Source organism: Kogia breviceps, chromosome 9, assembly GCF_026419965.1.
Source record: "Kogia breviceps isolate mKogBre1 chromosome 9, mKogBre1 haplotype 1, whole genome shotgun sequence".
Taxonomy (NCBI): domain Eukaryota; kingdom Metazoa; phylum Chordata; class Mammalia; order Artiodactyla; family Physeteridae; genus Kogia; species Kogia breviceps.
Genome location: NC_081318.1, coordinates 45,826,866 through 45,836,252, shown reverse-complemented (window position 1 = coordinate 45,836,252; position 9,387 = coordinate 45,826,866).

The window sequence follows — 9,387 nt, the reverse complement described above, 5'->3', positions numbered from 1 at the left end:
TATCTCTAGGTCTTTCCTCTTGAGCTGATTGGTTTCTCCAGAGAGGGTTTCTCTACTATCCTACTGGGAGCCTTTAGACTTTTCAAGTGGAGTATCAGTGGGGACTAGAGGTCCACCATCCTGCACGTAATCCCCCATTTTCAGTATGGTGCCTCAGGCCCATCCCCGCTGCACAGTCCCAGTGTCACTAAGAAATCCTCTTTCCATCCTCAGCTAGGTGGGGAGAGAATTTTCAGGGAGAATGGGCAGGGGGAAAGGGTGGGTCTAACTCCTTTTTTTTTTTTTTTTTTTTGCAGTACGCGGGCCTCTCACTGTTGTGGCTTCTCCCGTTGCGGAGCACAGGCTCTGGACGTGCAGGCTCAGCGGCCATGGCTCACGGGCCCAGCCGCTCCGCGGCATGTGGGATCTTCCCGGACCGGGGCACGAACCCGCGTCCCCTGCATCGGCAGGCGGACTCTCAACCACTGCGCCACCAGGGAAGCCCTAACTCCTTTTTTAAAGAGACTTTCATTATTCCTCTTTCAGCCTCATTTTTGCTTTCAGGGGAATCTGGCTGCTCTCCATGCTGAGCCTTTCCAGGCATCGAGGTAGAATACGCCTCGCTTCTTGCTGCCTTCTCTCTCCACTGGCATCTATGTTTCCACGTTCTCAATTCTGTCAAGGTAGTTAGTGCTCGGCCATTCACTTTCCCTTTTCCAAGATTTTGTTGAGTCCTATTGTCTCGTCTCTGGTTGCCTTTGTCTTTTTCTGTCATTTTAGTGGGGCTTTGCAGGGGTGGGGGAAGGGAATATAGCGGGTGTGGTCAACCCCCAGGGCTTACTTTTTAAAATTAATTAATTTATTTATTTATTTATTTTTGGCCGCGCTGAGTCTTCGTCGCTGCGCGCGGGCTTTTCTCTAGCTGTGGCGAGCAGCGGCTACTCTTCGTTGGGGTGCGCAGGCTTCTCATTGCGGTGGCTTCTCTTGTTGCAGAGAACAGGCTCTAGGTGCGCGGACTTTAGTAGTTGTGGCTCGAGGGCTCTAGAGCACAGGCTCAGTAGTTGTGACTCACGGGCTTAGTTGCTCTGCGGCATGTGGGATCTTCCGGGACCAGGGCTCGAACCCGTGTCCCCTGCATTGGCAGGCAGATTTTTAACCACTGCGCCACCAGGGAAGTCCCTGAGGGCTTACTTTTGAAGGCACCGAGACAGAGCTGCACTGACCTCCTTGGACATCTATATGCTGATGATCCTGATTCTACTCTCCAGCCCAGCCCTCTCCCGTGAGGCCAGGCCATACGTTCAGCTGTGTTCGGGACACGTCGCTTGTGTGGGCCACAGACCCCTCGAATTCAGCGTACCTCAAGCTGAACTCATCACCACTCCCTCAAACCTGCTGTTTGTCTTTGATCCTTCAGTAATGAATAGCCATACCCTTCCCTCTGTGGTCAGGGAACAGGCCTTCCTGTACGCCAACAAGACAACCGTCGTGCATTGGGAATACCACTTCCCACTCGCCTCTTGAGTCCACCCACGTGTCTCCATCACCACCTTGACCAGTCTAGTCCAGCATCATTTCTCACGTGGACCTCAACAGCCCCTAACTGCTTTCCTTTTCCTAGTCTGGCCCAGAAAGACCTCTCTCAAGCTGATAATGTCCAGTGGTTTCTCATTGCCCTTGAGATAAAGACTAACCCTGTCACTTGGCCCATGAGTCTTGCTGACTGCCCCTACTAACCTCTTCAGCCCCATCCCTTGCTTCTTACCCTGCACACTGTTCTTTTCCCCCCCAGGCCTTGGAGTTAGGCCTGTCTCTTCCCTCTGTTCCTTCTCGATGCCTCTTCCCCTTTGCCTGATCTCTCTTATTTGTCAGGCTTTGGCTTAAAATGTCATTGCTTCCAGGAAGTCTTCCATGACTCTCAACCCCACCCCACCCCACGAAGACTGATTAGGTGCCCCTACTCTACGCTCTTTATCTTGCGAATTCCTTACCTGTTCACCTGCCCTGTCTCCCCATCAGGCTGTAAGCTCTGTGAAAGCTGGGTCATGGTTGACCTGGGAGCATACCTATCCACCCTGTCTCTAGGGCCCAGCCAGTGCCTGGCATAAAGCAGGTGCTGAATTGGTTATGTTAATAAATCAATGTCATCATTAATTTACAGCTGTATATCATCCGCAGCCTGGTACACGGGGGAGCCCGTGGGAAGAGTGTGCGTGTGTGTGTATGTATGTGCATGTAGTTGCAGGAGTCAGAGAAGTAGGCGGGGCCCGGCCCTTGCCATCCCACAGTGCAGAGGGAGGAGGACAGAGGGCAGAGGGGAAGGGGTCAGCCAGGAGGCAGGGAGGCCAGCAAGGCGGCTGTGGTTTTTCTTTAGAGAAGAGGACAGCCCACTCTCCAGCTCCCCTGCCACAATTCCACTTAGCAAACTGAGCTCGGCGAGAATGGGCAGCACTTTGGTATGATGTATGTGCACCAGGGACGGTTCCAGGCGCTCTACACATGTTAACTGGTTTAGTCCTGACAGCAATCCAATGAGCTAGTATTATTTTCGCATATATTCTACGGAAGAGAGAAGTGAGGCATAGAGTGAGGCAGGGTCTCTGGTCTCCATCCCCAGGGCACAGTGAATTCCTTGCAGCAGTAGGTACCACATCCCCAGGCAGGGCAGCTCTTTAGTCTGCCTCAGGCAGCTGGGGCCCTGGGCAACTCTGGACACTTAGGACTGTGCTTGCCTCTGCTTACCTCCTCCTCCTAGCCCTCCCTTCCTTCCACACTCCCAAATTGAGGGCCTAGGGGTCAGAGGTGAAGGGGGGATGTCCCACCCCCATCAAGCTCCCAGGCTGCTGGAACATCACACAAGCTAGGCTCTCCATGATCATGATCATTCCGTGTAGTACCTGCCTTGTTCAGAGCCAGGAGGTGGAGCTGAGAGAGGGGAAACGGTTTGTTAACGGACACACTGCTGGCCTCTGCCCTTCTCCCATCACCCATTGGGTCCCAGCCTTCCTACCCCAGGATCTCTTCCCTCCACAGATATTCTAGGCCCTTATGTGGCTGACCACTGCTTATCACAACCTGGTCCATCCTAAGGGGGTGCCCTAAGCTCCAATGGCGACCATTCTGGCATCTGGCCACGCTCTGGGAGAACACTGCTGTGTTAACACAACCCTGGCTGCCCCTAGTCTCCCTTGGAGGGAGGACGTGGATGGTGTCCAGCATTGGGCAAGGAGTCAGCACCACTCTCTCCCTTATCTTGTGCGAGCTCAGAGGAGTAGACAATGTTCCCCAACGCCCAGCGTGGTCCTTTGATAACTGAAACGCCACTCTCAGGGGTCCGCTCCTCAGGGTAAGGCCATGCTAAAATGCTTGACTCCGGCTTCCCTGGTGGCGCAGTGTTTAAGAATCCGCCTGCCAATGCAGGGGAGATGGGTTCAGGCCCTGATCCGGGAAGATCCCATATGCCACAGAGCAACTAAGCCCGTGCGCCACCACTACTGAGCCTGTGCTCTAGAGCCTGCAAGCCACAACTACTGAGCCCGGCGTGCCACAGCTACTGAAGCCTGCACACCTAGAGCCCGTGCTCCACAGCAAGAGAAGCCACCGCAATGAGAAGGCCGCGCACCGCAACAGAGTAGCATCCACTCGCCTCAACCAGAGAAAAGCCTGCGTGCAGCAACGAAGACGAAATGCAGCACCCCCTAAAAATAAATAAATAAATAAATAAATAAATGAAAAATAAAATAAAATTCTTGGCTCCCTGGGAAGAGCCCTTGAAGCCTTACCAGTCACACATTCCTCAGTGTGAAGTGAATGAAACCTCCCTCCTTCCTGAGCTCGGCTTGGCTTTTAATGACCGGGGTGGGAATGTAGGGGACGGAGCCCGAGGATTCAGGACACAGGAGAGGAAAATGCTTTTGTTTGAGGTCACACAGCGGGAGCCAGGCAGAGATAGGGAGCCTGGGTTCTCCTGAACCAACAGCTGGTCCTCCGGGCCCTGCACCACCCGCTCTGTCCTTGGCCTGCTGCCGCAGAATGGAGGCGGACTAGGTTGATACTGTGGAGAAGCTGCTGGGACAGATGTAAGCTGCGGGGGAGGATATAGGAAATGGAGGAAAATACCGCCCCACTCACTCTGCCTCTGGCTGGTTGCGGATCTCCCCCCGATTCCCACATGTGCTTCTTCTGGGGAGCTGTGGAGAGGGTAGAACACCGGACCACATGTCTCCCTTGCCGTTGCCCCAACACCTGGCCCTTGCCCTCTTTCTTTCTAGCTGAGCGTGGAGCTTTTGTTTTTGTTTTTGCTGTGTTTTTGGCATCGGGGTGACTCTGGTTGTCATGGCAACTCCAGCAGAAGGAAGGAAGGAGAGGGCCTGAGGGCGGTGAAATTATTCCACCGTGAGCTGGTTCTCCAAGTGGGGATCTGCAGACGATGGAGACTGAGGGACCAGAGAAAGGCTCTGGCCCAGGAAAGCCCTGTGGACCTCCACGGCTCCCTGGACAGCCTGGCTCCAAGCCGGCTTCTGCACCACGCAAGGTTTCTTCTTTTGGGGGAGACGCAGGCCTCCCCTGCTGCCACGTGAGGTTCTGGGCCTAGAGAAGGATGTCTTAGTGTGGGTGAAGAAAGGGGAGGGAGAGCCGCAGAGAAGCATCCGGGGCCTGGGGACTTGTGCTGAGCCCTTAATCCTGTTGGGGCAGCAGCCAGGGGGTGGGGCAGCTCCAGGGAGTCCTCTGAGTGGCCTGGGAACACAAACTCAACCGCTGGAAGACTTGGACCAGGAAGTCAAACGAGAGCACAGAACCATGTGTTTGATGGTTAAATATCTTTCTAAGGAAACGGTCTCCCTTTGCTATTTTCTTCTTAAAACATACGCTCCCTCCAGTTCAATTTTCCACTTTTGACAGTGACACATTGAAAAGAAATAGTTTTCTATTACAACAACAGCACGTCTGGTGATAAATGGCAGCTGGCATTAGGGATGGGGGCGATGGGGAATGGCGGAGACTGTGGCCAAACGGAGACCCTTTTTTCGGGGTGATGGGCACTGCTCCTACGCACTCCAGTTGACCGTTGCCATGTGGACATACTGGCTCAATGGTCAGGAGAAGTAGGCAATCCATATTATGTGAGATTTCCTGAATTTTACCTTTTTCCTCACTAGAGTCCTGTGCCCACCTAGACCCAGGACTTCTGAGGAGCACAGACAAGGGGGTCCCTGCTATCACTTATACAAGTTAAAATGGGCCAAGCCTCTAGAAATGATCTCATCTGCCTCATCCTGCTAGATAGAGAAACTGGGGCCCAGATAGGGCAGAGACCCGCCTGGCTAATGGCACTGAATGGGCTAGTGGCAGGGCTGCAGTGGGAGGTACCCAGAGCGGATAAACAGAAAGGCAGCCCAAGAATGCATGTGCTACTGCGACCATACGACTAGTACCCGGCCCCATCAGGTCAGATGGGCCGAGAGGACCTGTATGGATGGTCATCATTTTAGCTCACATTTATCGGGACAGGCGTCAGTCTTGGTTCTTTACGTGTATATGTTGAATCAGCAGGGCTTGTGGCTATTGAAAATAATTTTAGTTTTGGATCTCATGGCCTCTTTAAAATGTATTATTAAGGAAGTCTTCTCTTGCTCAGCTGAAAACTCGGGCTGGTCCCATGTCTTTTCTGCTTGCTCTTAGGCCATAGAGGAGACGTGAATTAAAACTCTGGGGCTTCCCTGGTGGCGCAGTGGTTGAGAGTCCGCCTGACGATTCAGAGGACACGGGTTCGTGCCCCGGTCCGGGAAGATCCCACGTGCCGCAGAGCGGCTGGGCCCGTGAGCCATGGCCGCTGAGCCTGCATGTCTGGAGCCTGTGCTCCGCAATGGGAGAGGCCACAACAGTGAGAGGTCCGCGTACCACACACACACACACACGCACACACACACACAGAAACCCTCTGATTTAATAGCACTTTCCACCTTGCCCCGCTCAGGTCTGGAACGTGCAGTGGGAAGGGGGGATTTGTTCTTTTCCTAGTGCTTCTGTCCTTCTTCAGCCACTTTCCAGCTTGCTAGCCAGTTTGTGAGCCCACCCCCCACGCCCCCTGGCTGTGGGAGGACAGGAGGGAGGCGGGGAGGGAGGGCTGGCAAGGGGAGGAAAATTCTTGCTGGAGCTGGCACCATCATGAACTGGCCTTGTACTCTCTGAGCCTGGCAGATGGGTAAAGCTGGCTCCTCCTTTGCAATACCTGGGTGGGGGCCATCTTTATCCTGGTGGGGAAGGATAGAGATGGCATCCATTATGGATAGCAGTGCCCACTCTACAGCCCACCACCCAGCCACAGGGGTCTCCCATCAACTGGACCATCCTGAGGAACTTGATCTGTGTCAGATGCTTAATGCCAGGACCACTTCCCTGCTGCATGACCTTGTTAAAGACCTCGGGCAATCTCTCTTGGTCTTAGTTGTCCTCCTCTGTGACATAAAAAGTCCATACCTTGCATAAGACTGCTTTCCTGCTGGCAAGGAGCAGGCGGGTCCTCTGCGGGGCCTGGGCAAGAGAGGAAACCTCCTCTCCTGGCTCCCACCTGGGCCCCCAGCAGAAGAACAAAGCACTCCGCAAACAAGGACTCTGAGTTCATGTCCCCATCAGAGCCTTTAGAGCCTCCGCTGCCTCCCGGGGGCCCCTTCCGATCTCTGAGGTCTCTCCTGCCCCTCCATGCCCTGGGCTCCTGTCCTCACCCACACTTCCTCCCTGGCACCACCAGTGGAGCAAGAGAAACCACTGACTGGGGGGTAAAGAAGGGGCAGGAGTGGATGCCTGGTGTGTCTCTGGACTTTTTCCTCCTTCTTGTCCTCCATCTCCTGACCCCACTCTGATACCAGGCACAAGACCCTGCTGATGGGAAGCTGGTGGTGGAGAAGAGTGAGGACCCCAGGGGGCCAAGTCAGTGCTCGGATGGGCGGTGCAGGTGTGTGGGCTGGAGGCCCAGCTGGAGCCTGGTGCTGGTCTTGGGTGGGGAGAAAATTGGCTCTGAGAGGGGAGGAGATGGGTGGGGGCTTCCCAGCTGAAAAGAGGATCAGGCCCCAGGGACCCTGTGCCTCCTTTCTGCCCCAGTCAGAGAGCCCGGGAGGGCATGTGTGCCCCTGAGCTCCTGGGGGTCAGCCCTGCTGGCTGGGGACAGGGCTGTGGGAGCAGGGCAGAGACAGGGTCGGGGGTGGGCTCATCACCACGGGTCCCTGCTCTTCCTCCAGGACTCAGCACCTATGTAATTGAGGTCGGGACGTCACATGGATTTTCAGATGAGACAGGGCAGGCCAGGTTAACTTGGAAATGCATAGCAATCCTCCCTTGACGTCTTTGCCTGACTCCCAGAGAACAGCCCTGTTACCTAGGCTCCCACAGGCCCCCCTGCGAATGTCTGGTACAGGCCTTCGTCACAGTGGGGAAACAGTGGCTGTGTCCGCCGGCTCCTTTGAGGCCCAGGGCTGGGCTGCATCCTTTTCACCTCTGGACTCCAGTACTAGGTCTCATACCTGGTGTTTGCTGAGTGAGTGAGTGAATGCATCTGGGAGGAAGAGGGGAGGGGCAGGGGCACTGGAGGAAAGGCTGGTGTGAGCGCCGGCTCTGGCCAGCTGGGTTCATTTCTGCCCGGCCGGAGATATGGGGGTGGGGGGTGGGCCCTCGGGATGAGGATCTTCTGCTCCAGTGTGTGGGGCACGCCCCAGGCTGCAAGCTCTGCCGCTAGGATGAGGGACACGACACACTGGCCACCCCTCTCAGCTTGCCCGTGGTGTGTGTGGTGGGGGGTGCTCTGGGGAGGGAGGGGCAGGTGGACATGCAGAGATTTGGGGGCAGCCAGGGGCAGGACCAGGTGGAAGAGGATGGGGGAGAGGAAGGTGGGTGTGGAGACCTGAAGAAGAGAAAGAGATCAGGAGGGAGACTGAAGCAGGGTTGGGGGATCTGGAGGGGTCTCCTCTCCCACCCCTCATCCCTTAGCCTGACAAAGCAGAATCTACCTGTTTGTGTATCTCCTTCAGGAACCACTTCCTGGTTCACTGGATCTGGCCACCTCCTCTGCAAATGGTTGAGGACCACCCCAGTGCATTCCTTAGTCTGTGGGCTCCCAGGGGGCTTCCGATCCAACGCCTGGGGTGTGGCTGACCAGAGCCATCCAGGCTCACCGCCCTCAGTCCTTAGACTCAAAGGGGACTTGGTGGTGAAGAAGCATGGCACGCTGAGGGATCAGACGTCCTGGGTTCAAATCCCTGAGAGCTGTTCACTATGTGCCTCCATGAGCCAGTTGCTTAAACACTCTCTGCCTCAGTTTGCCCATCTGTAAACTGGAGATGATAACAGGACCTTTTCATGGTGGTGTTATGAGATTTGAATGAGATAATCCAAATAGAGCGCCGAGCCCCGGACATCATAAAGTTGCCGTAAATATGTGCTTTTTACTTGGGGCTCTCTGAATGGATGTGAGACAATAGGCAAACACTTAACTTCTGTACACTGGTGCTCTTTTTTTTTTTTTTTTTTTTTTTTTTTTTTGTGGTACGCGGGCCTCTCACTGTCGTGGCCTCTCCCGTTGCAGAGCACAGGCTCCGGACGCGCAGGCTCAGCGGCCATGGCTCACGGGCCCAGCCGCTCCGCGGCATGTGGGATCTTCCCGGACCGGGGCACGAACCCGCGTCCCCTGCATCGGCAGGCGGACTCTCAACCACTGCGCCACCAGGGAAGCCCCACACTGGTGCTCTTATCCACCAAAAGGGAGAGAATGATCCTGGCTCGGACAGCCTGCCAAGGATGGTGAGAGAATCCAAGCAAAAGTAATAGTTTCCAATAATTCCAATGGCCTCCTCCTTGGCTTTTTAGAATATTTCTAATCTTCACCCAATCCTCTGAAAGAGATGTTAACGCCCATTGTACAGATGAGGGGATCAGGACTTGGGGACGGTAGGTGGTTTGCCCAGGGTCACAGGCCCCGCTGGGGAAAGCAGGGAGGGCTTCTCTTGGATCCGGCTTTGGGGAGTGGGATTGGGGTGTCAGGGGCCAGGGCAGGAGGAGGAGGGGCTCCTGCTTCATCCCTGCCCAATAACCCTCATTATCTGCTCCATGGACTGCTCCTTGCTGATTCTGAACAGCAGGTACCAGATCTCACTGCCACAATTTCCTGTCTATTTGAGGAGAAAATTGGACTAAAATGGCCTGGAGCTTTCAGCCTATAGTTTAGGAGAAGGGAGGGCAGCACGATGGTCAAGGAGGAGAGAGTGGCTTCTGGATCCGAGGATGTTCACGCTTGCCAGGGCCTCAGAAAGCAGCCTTCCCAAGCCCAGGTCCATACTAGGGTAGGGGGTAAATGCCAGGGGTCAGAGGACCCAGGCTCCCAAATTGCTCCCCGCAAGAAGACATGGTGAAAAACCC